We start from the raw sequence: 10,504 nt of genomic DNA on the forward strand, positions 1-10,504 counted from the left end.
GGTGAGGAAGAGCCGGGGGCGTCGGAGGGTGGCGGGGCCCCGGCGCTGCGGGGAGCTTTGGCCCCTTCTGGGCCCGGCAAACTGGGACACGTGTGGTGGTGCTGCGGGCAAAACAACTCCGGGTGGCTCGGCCTGGGAGTTGGGCGGCTGGGGTAAGGAGGGAGGCAGGAGGGAAGAAGGGTCTCGGAAACTGTTCCCATAACAGTGGCTAAATTAGACCAGGTATTTCCAACACACACACACACACTTTGGAAAGTAGCGTTTCTTTATGCGGGCCCGGTATTCTTGTGCTCCTTGCAACCTCTAGGTATGCTTTGCAGAGTAACAAGCAACAACAGGTTGCTTTTCCTAGTTGCTTTCATCAGCAGTTGTTGACGAAGCATTAGTTATGCTGGGTGTATTTCAGTCACACTTGTTGCTGTTTTCAGAAACACAGTCTAGAGAGTTTTTTATCGAATTCCTTCATTTTATCAACTTCTTGGCTTCTTACATCGACACCACGATTTTTTTCCATTTAAATAAATGTTTGTGCATTCTAATTTTGTTCTTCCTGTTTTAATGCACAATGAGACATCCAAATGAAATACTATTTACTCTAACGTGTTTAAAATCATCTTGGGTAGTGTACTGCTCAGTACGTCCACGGTTGCTGTTTGGTTTTATCCATCCTTTTGTATTTTTTTCTGTTTAGTAAAGTCTCTAAACTTAGTATGTGTGAAAAAAATTGTGATGCCAGTAAAAGGAGAAGTTTGTTTTTGGACGTATGGCATAAACTACAATTTTAAGAACTCACAACCATATTTGATTAAGTTGGCATGTTGCAAAAACATTTGCTTCTGCAGAACACAGAGTTTTGTCTTAAATTTTTCTGGCTACACTTACTGTGTGTTGAATTCATCATGTTAACGAGGAAGTGTAGGCACAGTGATAGCTTCATCTATTAATGCCAATCCTGTTTCCCAGACAAAGCTAAGAATTGGTAGGCAACAGAAGAGGACAAGACCAGGGAAGGAATTTTCCTGTGAAATGGTTGGATCACATTTATTAATGGTAGACTATCTAAATCATTTGACCTTGACTCCTGCAGTTTCTTTTGTGTAGAAAGATTGCCAAGCCCTCTCCGTTACTTCATTTTGCTTCAAGTTTATGAACTCTCCACATGAACAGCCAATGTTCGGAGTATATAAAGGGCTCCTTCTTTTCTCTTAAATTTTCTTTTTAACAATGCATAGTTTAAATAATCCTGATGAAAGTAAGTTAATATATTAACACTTTGTCTCCAGGGATTTTTCTTTTCTTTTACATTTGGCCTGGTGTGAGCAGCAGTCATGTGCTCACTCAAAATACAGTCTTCCATGTTTTGTTTAAGCATGTTTTCTAGTAATGGATTCTGCTACTGATCACACTACATGAATGCAAGATCTTAACTGGTGTAATGTGACGATGATAAAAGCTAGTAGCTCTGTGACATTTGTGGTTTGAGAACAAATGAAGTTGTGCATTCTCCACATTAGCTCACCCTCATGAGACTGACAGTGGTGTAGTTAAACTGGTCTGTGTATACCTGTACATAGAGAGGGCTGATAGGCCTTCAGCCTATTTAGTAAGTGATGAAGTATATTCATATTTCTTCTTCAGAAAGTATCACAAAGTTTAGGTAATCTCTTTCTCATAACATTTGTTGTAAAACATAACTTTTTACTTAAATACTGTGCTGCTTTATTAGATTTAGCTCTACTGTTTTTCTCCAGGTATGTATCTTTTAGGGAAATTTTTCCCGTTGGCTCTAGTTCTTGTCAGAACCTGTTGGTTTGTACTTTTCTATCCAGATCTTCTGACGGTCTTGTTTGGCTGTTGTGTAGATCAAGGCTCTTCACCTCATTCCACTCTGCACTGATAACACAATTTTGCTTGTCTTCATGGTTATTTGGCATTTCTAAATGTCCTACTTTGCCTCTTATGTTCATGTTTTTGTATTGAAAGTTGGAACAGCAGTTGTAGAAATAGCTGCTTAGAGGTAACACCATGAGTTTGAACTACTCCCCCCCAAATTTTTATTTTCGGGATAGCAACTTATTAAAATATATGTCTGTGCTATGATGCTTCGATCATAGTCATGAAGCTTGGTGTCAGCTCGAAAGAGTATTATATAGATTGCTTGTAGTTATGCTGCTCTGTGTACTATGCACACATCCACATCTCAGTAAGAGCTACAGGAAAAATAAAGCAGGGTGTAAAGACTTTTCGGTCTGTAGAGCCATTTCCTGTAGATAGAAGCAAAGACCTCTTGGCTAATCTTACAGGGTGAGAGAGAGGCTTAGACCTTGAAAAACATTGGCATGCACATGTCTTTCATCCTTGAAATATGTTAGCAAGGTAAAACGTTGCAAACAGCCATGTTCAGTACTCTCGAGGTCTGGAGGCAGCTGAACTTCATGTTGAGATAGTAGATAAATTAACAGTTCCAAAAGATAGCTGGATTATTAGAGCATTTTCCTTAAACATATGTCTGATCACAATTTAATGATGCAAGATGAAGGCAGAACGTGGAGTCTCTAAACCCATGTGTTGTTTCTGGGGTCTGTTTTTCTACTGTAGGTGTGCATGGTCATACAGAGTCGTTAAAGTCTGCGTCTTCCAAGGCAAAGTGAAATAAAATGTTTTCTTGGATTGTTATTTGAGATTGATGACATGGGGAAAACAAAAATCAAAGTTTCTGTGTTTAGGAATGAAAAGAGACAGTTGGAAGATAAGCACCCAGCATCTCACCAGCTGTTTGTAAAAATTGCTGATCTGGTGTTTCTTCCTATTTGTGAAGTTTGCCGTGTATTGAAGCAAGTCTACCGTTCCCAACTTTGACAAGCAAAAGAACAAGGTATCTGTAACTACTTTGTAGCTTTAAAGAAATTTGAAGGGTGGTATCTAGCTGAAACCCTCTTGGTCTAAACGTTTGGAAGAACTCTGAGTTTCAACTTGTTACATTTTATGCAGAATTTGAAATTCTTTCTTGAAATGTCTCAGAGACCAGAGCCATTGACAGGTTCCTGTGTGAGTGAAATACAAATGATGAAAGGCAGGGAAAATAGCATAGGTCATTACTTTATAGTTTGAGGGTGGAGGGAGTACTTTATAATTAGAAGGATGGATTTCTGAATTTACTTGATTTGAAAACGGACCTTAACAGCAAGCTGTAAAATGGATGTAGTTTACTTCGTTCCACTTGAAGTGGGTATAGTTTTACTAACTAGCTTGAAATTGCCTTTTCCCTTCAGAGTCTTTCCTCATAATATTAAGTTGTGTCAAAATATTACAAGTTAGTCCCAGCATTTCTGTAGTTGTCCACGTGGCTGCATAGCTGTCCTAGATGTTATTTGGTGGTGTTCCGTACTGACTGAAATAAACCCAAGGTGAGTCTGATGTAAAGTACCAAGGTAGTACTGTGAGGGTTAAGCACTGCTCGATCTGCTCTCACTGTGCCATCAGCTTACGGCTTTCTGGTATGGTCTGACTTCCTGAAATGAAGATTACCTTGTATGCCTACACTAATCTGAGGTATCTTGAGTCAGTGCTAGAAAAATAGTACTTGGGTTTATAAACATGAAAGCTAAGAAGTAAAATCTAGTAACACACTAGAGAAGATAGTGTTTCCTGGATTATTTTAGTAGACAAAAAAAAAAAATACAGGAGTGTATGACTCAACTGTTGTCTTGCTTTGTGGGGAAGAAGGTAGAAAAATATACATGTGTGTTGTTCTCATTTGGGGATTAATACATTTTCTTTTTTTTTGGTGATGTGCTTAAATTTGAAGGTACTTGCTTTTGACTCTTACTTTGAAGTTCAAGTCAATAGCTGTCAAGCTCCTTTTATATTTAATTTTTAAAAAACAGACCAAACCTTTAGATTTTGCCAGATTTTTGTTGTACTACTTTTTGGACCCAAATTTAGGATCCACATTTGATCTCCATACTCTGTTTTAAAGTTTAGTTACAGAAATCTTGCTCACATAAGTACTAGTAGTAGAAAGTGGTCTCTTCAATTTCTTTGAAGCTTATTTCTCTGAGAAGGTAGAATCAGTAATTTTTAACCACCTGTTTTCTTTTGTAATAATTTGTAGTGTTCTAGGGTTTGATTTTTTTTGTATCTTACTGAATAAATATACTTTATACTTGTTGAGCACCACTGAAAGTCACTTCTGACTGCCTTGATTTTTTTGGGGGTTGTTTTTAAATGCGTGACATTGCTAGTTTTGCGAAAGCTTGTAAAGGACAAACTGTAAGTTCCAGTAGCTAAATTTACCAGTGTATCAAAGAATACTACTTGGAACAGTTTAAATGTAAAAATTTAACCTGTCATTGTGTTCTCTGTTTACTGGGTCTTTTTTTCCATGCTTGGCTGGTGAGAACAAGCAGATTCTATTTGCTACTTAGCAGTTTAGCATTGTGCTGCTTGAGATTTGAGTAAAGTTCAGGTTTAAAAGGAAATCCTTGCAAAACAGCTGGGAGCAAGCACCAGGTCCTGTTTACTCCCAAGCTGAATGCCAAGTGTGCGGGTTCAGTTCTGCTGAGCATTACCTGTCTGCAAAGAAGGATGCCCTGGGTCAGGTGGCTGCACTCATTCCTTTGGCACTTGATGGGAAACCTGATAAGCCATTATCATGCAAGACAAGGTTGTGGTATATGGTGCACTTGGCTGTTTACAGTCAGCTTTTTGGGAGAATTCACAACAGCAGCAGTTGATTTGCAACCCTTTTATGTGCACATCAACTCACCTGAAGGTGTTGGTCTTCAGAGCTCTGCCCTTGTCGTTAACATTGTAAAGTCTTTTCTTATTCGCATACTCTCCTGCTGGCTTCTCCCCAGCTTTTGTGCCTGCTGTCCTTTTAGCTTTACCCTGACAAATTATCTGCCAGTTTTAAAAGTGGAATTAAGGAGTTAGTATGTTAAAAAGGAAACTTAGTGCAAATGTACAAATACATATACATATACGTATACATATTGTACAAATACAATACTTCTTTCGATCTTTGTAATGTTTTTCTCCTTCCACTTCTTTGGACCTTTTCTGTTTCGCGCTCTTGAACATCTTGGTATTGCAACTTCTCCAGTTTTTAACACATTCTCTCAAAGTTTAGCTGGTGTGTGAAAATAAGCTTTTGAGTTTTCCTTGGGAAAAATACATCAAGATTGTAACTTTATGAGAGTTCCATGTTTTTATACCTAAAAAGAAAGATCTCCATTGAATGACGCTTCTGTAGCAGTCTGATAGTCTTGCTACACAGATTTTTTCCAGTTAGAAAATGCACATTTACTGCAGTAGGTAATGCAAAATTCAAAAAGTTTAGTCACTTGGAGTAGCAGTTATTCAGATGAGGCAAATAATTAATTGCACGTTTTATTGAAAAACATTTTATATAGTGTTTTGCTTGCATCACTGGTCATCTGGGCATTCATCTGTGTGTTCACAAGGTTGTCAGTTTTCTCTCCCATATATAATCAAAACAACCCCTTAAATTAGTTAACTTTCACTCCAGGGGCAAGGGATTAGAAAGGTGAGGAGGAATATTACTACTTTTCAACATCAATATTTATTTTTCAGTCATACAATCCTACACAGGCACATTTACCTACAATGCTACAAGTAGCCAAAACCACTTTTCTAGGATTAATATATAGTTTTCACTGTTGTGCAGGTGTCAGGCTGTAAATATTTGTGGAAATTGGCTCTTTGAGTACATGGAACACAGTCTTATGTACTGTTCTTGCCTCAGCAGGCTGAGCAAATGGATGAGATTTTGTTGTTTAGGAGTGGGGGGAAACATTCAGCTTTAAGGGTAGAGCTTTGGCAGAAACTTCGCATAGGATGTGTCATGCTGTTGCTGGGTGATGTTTTTTTCTTTTGCCAGAAGTGTGATTGTTTGGTTACTCCTTGTGTAATATTCACATGTGAATTGCAGTAAAGCCATTGCTTACATCCTTTTTTTTTTTAGTTACATCATATAAAACTGTTTTAAACTCCTACCTGGTAAATAATGCTTTCTGTTATCTTAGCGCCTTTTCTACTCTCTGGTTGGATAATAGAATCCTTTTTTGTAAGGACAGTTAGCTTGGTTGTGTGAGGAAACAGAACAGAATGCTCATCATCCGCTAAACAGGTTAAAAAGACAGTAAAAAAGGTGTGATTATTTCTTCTGATGCTTCCAGGTAGAGTAAACTTAGTGTTTACTGAAGTTTTCTTCTAGATCAGAGATTTGATATCCGAGCTGCTCTGGTACTTCTGTTGAACAGGCAACCATGATTAGGTGTTGCTTTGATTATGGTTTTTAATTTTCAGGAAACTTAGTTTTTCAAACCATGCCCCTTCTTTGCTTGGCATTTTAAATCCTTCTTTTTTTCCTTCTGTTCTGTGACAACCACTATATTTGCTCATTATAACAAATGACAACCACTGTATTTGCCAGTAGCTTTCTTTTTCTAACAATTAACAGCAGTACTCAGAACTGCTGTGGTTTTAATCCTGTCGTGACTTCCCCTACTGTTAAATCTCACAAAAATTTATGGGGCTAACTTAAAATCCTAGTCATGACAGAACTTTAGAATTGGTGGGATTTTTCTTTTTACTTTCTTTTTTTGTTGTGGGGAGAGCCAGGAAAAGCTGTAGCAACTTCAGGCCTAGCACTGCGTACAACGTTTGTTTCTTGTGTCCTGTGTATTTTGCACATCTAGGTATTTGCAGTGTTATTTCTCTTTAAGTGTCTGGAATATAGTCAAATCGCTTTAGATGTATGTTCTGAGTATCTGCATATGTTCTAGAACATAATATTCCAGGAATTTTTTATTTTTTTTTTTACATTCAGGTTTTTAATCACTACCTTACTATTGCTGTGTGCTTAGAAGCTTCTTATAGGAGACTGTTAAGTCTGGTCTTTGTTTTTGCACTTCATAGGACACATCTGTATCATGGATTTTCCTCTGAGTTACTCAAACTTATTAAAGTAGTGTATTGGTGTGGGAGAAAGGTGGAGTTGAGTGCTGGGAGGAGGAGAGGGGGATGTCAGAAAGATGCTTCTGTTTCCCTTTCAGTATGTGTACTGAATAAGGGAAGACAAAAGGCCACGATCTTTTCATGTATGGTAGTAGTTTAAAAGGTAAAGATAGACAGAAGAATGATGCATGGAGAGTCTTTAAGTATAGACAAATTGCATCGTAACAGAATTCTCGAAGGGAATCCTTGCAGAAAGTCACATGAAAATGTTACCTCCCTCCCGGCTTTCTACACTCTGTATTGGGCAAGGAACAGGACCCTTTGTTATGACAATGTTATATGCTTCTTGTTTGGCTGACTTCATTATATTGAAATTAGAGCGCTTGTTAAAAATGTGCTGATAAACATAAACTTTAAATAAAGTATTTAAGACTCAAGCAGCATAATGTGATTTTCTGAAGTGCTCTGACACAATAATGTGACGGTGAACATATGTATGTCTGTTCAACTTTTCTTTTCCTTGAAAAATGCCAGAAGTGGTTAAGTTTTTTTGTTTGGTTGGGGGTTTTTGGTTAAATTTTTTGTTTGGTGTGTTTTTGTTGGTTTTGTTGTGTCTTTTTTTTTTTACAAACCTTTACCTATGTTTTGGTTTACAGTCCAGTTTCAAAGCTTGCTGAGTATTTTGAACAAAAAGAAAAGAAGTGATAGTTCTTATTATAGAAAAAGCTATTCCACGAGAGCACTTAAAAACAGACATTGAAGTGTACATAGAATTGTAAACATGCATTTCTCCCCTCCTTCCATGCAGAATCTGTGTGCAGTGTGGTTTGGCATTTATTTCATAAGTAGTTTGGGTTTTACTCTCCCTGTCATCCTCCCTACACCTCATCACCCCATCTTTTACTGGTGATTGTTGCAAGTCCACTGAGAACTGACCAGTTTTAGACTTTTTTCCCCTCCCTGCCCCCTGAGACTGAGGAGTACATGGTTTCAATTATCCATACTTGAAAAAAAATATGCTATTCATATTCTTCCTGACCAGTTGTGGGGAAGGGGGGGATGGTGGACTCTATCTGTAAATCTTGTGTGGATATATTTTTGCTACAAACTAACTGCCGAACTAAATGTTGCTGTTGTGGTGTCTTCCTTTCTGTGCTGCCTGTGGTACTTCTGTGGCAGGGTGGTGGGCCAGTTCAGAGAGCTGATGCAGACAGCGGCTGATGGCTTTTTATGGGTAGTGGGGGCTGTTCTCTGCCAGTTGATTCCTTTGGGTTCAGAGGTGCAGCAGGGGTAACCAGTAGGGCTGTATAGGCCTTCATAAAGTGAGGACAGTAGGACTGCACCTTGTAGAGACTACAGTATAATTTCTTCTCAGCGTGAGCCTTTGTTGTGTTGCTTTTGAATGCTGATTATTTGCAGAAGCAGGACACTGACATTAGAACTAGAATCTTATCAGAATTTCATATATGCCTAACCAAAGAACGAGATGAGCAAATACGGTAACTTTAGCCTCTCTAACTATTTTCAGTTGAGCTAATGTACTAAAGTTAGTAACTTTTGGTGAATATTTCTATTGCATTGATCCTTATGTGAAATTTATTTCACAACTTAGCATTTCTTGCCTTACTTTGAAGCTTTTTTTAGGCCTTCTGTATTTTCTTCTGAGATACGAATGGGTAGGTAGCAAAACAGCATGCAATTTTATAGATGTAGGGATGTGCTATGATTTTGAGCCGTTAACACTGCTTTGTTTTATATTATTACTCTCCTAATCGTTAATTTGCTTTCTTGGCTGATGTGATGAGCATTGAGGTGATTTTTTTTTTTTTGTTAAAACATCTACCATAATAAAATAGTCATGCTCTTGGCTGGTAATTGTCAGTTTGAAGGCCATCATATGAAATATTTGATTTGTTTAGTTCCCCAAGTACCACTGTACACTTGTCTATGCTGAATATTGTCACTCACTGTCATAAATCCACAGTTCTACCCAGTTAGTGCTTTATGCTGCCAAGGAAAAAAATCAATATAACAAGATGTTGTTGCATTGCTTGAAATCATTTATGGACTTATCTATGCTGTGCCTCTCAGATCAAAGTGTTGTGTAACACCATGGTGAGAACTGATGTTCTCGTTCCACCTTTATTTGACCATTTGGAGGTTCAAACCACTAAAAAACATTCGGTGTCTGCTTTGTTTTTCTCAAGGCTTTTGTGATTTCCTATGCAAGGGACCTTGCTAAAAGTATTTTGGAGAACATGCGATAAATGTGTGAGGCAGTACTATTCTATAAAGTATTTATTCTTCCTTGTAAAAGGAAGAGTATTTATTACAAGTCTGCTAATTCTCTTCCAGTTGACCTAGATATTTGCTGCATTAAGCTAACAGCTTTTCAAATAGGAATTATTAAAGTAAATTTAGAGGGAAGGCAAAATCTGCTTCCAAAATATAAAACAGTCTCAGCTGTTGTTGATGAGGAGAAAAAAAATGCCAGTCCTATCATCAGTAACTGCTTTGCTTTGGAGCAGCTATAACCAAACTGTCAGAAATGAGACACTGGCCTGTTCATGTTGCAGAGCCTTAAAGTTAGGCATGCAGCTTCGAAACTAAATATGTAGGACACTTAACCTGACTTGTAAATCCTTTATTTAGTTCATCTGGAATTATACAAATGTAAGTGGGATTCACGGACTTTTAAGTCAAAAATAAATCCTGAAGGGATATCTGATTTTTGTTTAATCTATGCTTTATTGGCCAGCCTGGCTCTTGAGATTGGTGCCCAGGTATAACTGGGATTGACACTTTCTAGCTTTCTTGAAGCCGGTTACTTGTTCCTTCTGTATGCTATGAAGTGCTTTACCTTTCTCTTTACAGCAGGACTGATGGCATTGTATTTGTGTTGTAAGGGGCCTCAAACAAGAACTCACTCAAGGATGTGATTTTTGTAACCATAACTGATACATCCTACTACACTGATATATCCTAGTACATTCTGAAGGGCTACAGATAATCCAGCAGAACAGTAGATGAAACCAAGATAAGGAACTTGAAGAATCTACAGATAAAAGTTACAGGGCCAGGAAAGACCATATATATGGGAGAAAGACTCAGAGTTCATGAAAAGGACAGCAAGAGTTCTTCTTCAGAGTCACAAGAGACCACCGGAGGACCCCTTGTATGCAAGTGCAGTTTGATCTGAGAATGATTCAGCAGATCATTTAAATGTAGCATAATTACATTTAAATTGCTACCAATCATTGTAACTTAGATTATGTAAATCTGAAACTTTTGTGTGTAAATATGCCAAGAAAAGTGCCAGTAGTTGTGTGAGCTTGGACGGAATAAATAATGCTCCTTGCACCCAGTGTTGAATAAAGAATGCCTGCTTTTTAATGCCACATTGGTGTTAAGAGGTTTTTCTGTTCCCGATTTCCGTGACATTTCCCCACCAGGTTCTCACTTTCTCAGGATGCAAATCTCAGTTAGGTTTCCTCAGCTGGAGAAAAGTTCCCTAGGTCCTAAA

The sequence above is a fragment of the Mesitornis unicolor genome, unplaced genomic scaffold (assembly GCF_000695765.1).
Source record: "Mesitornis unicolor isolate BGI_N332 unplaced genomic scaffold, ASM69576v1 scaffold26125, whole genome shotgun sequence".
Classification (NCBI taxonomy): domain Eukaryota; kingdom Metazoa; phylum Chordata; class Aves; order Mesitornithiformes; family Mesitornithidae; genus Mesitornis; species Mesitornis unicolor.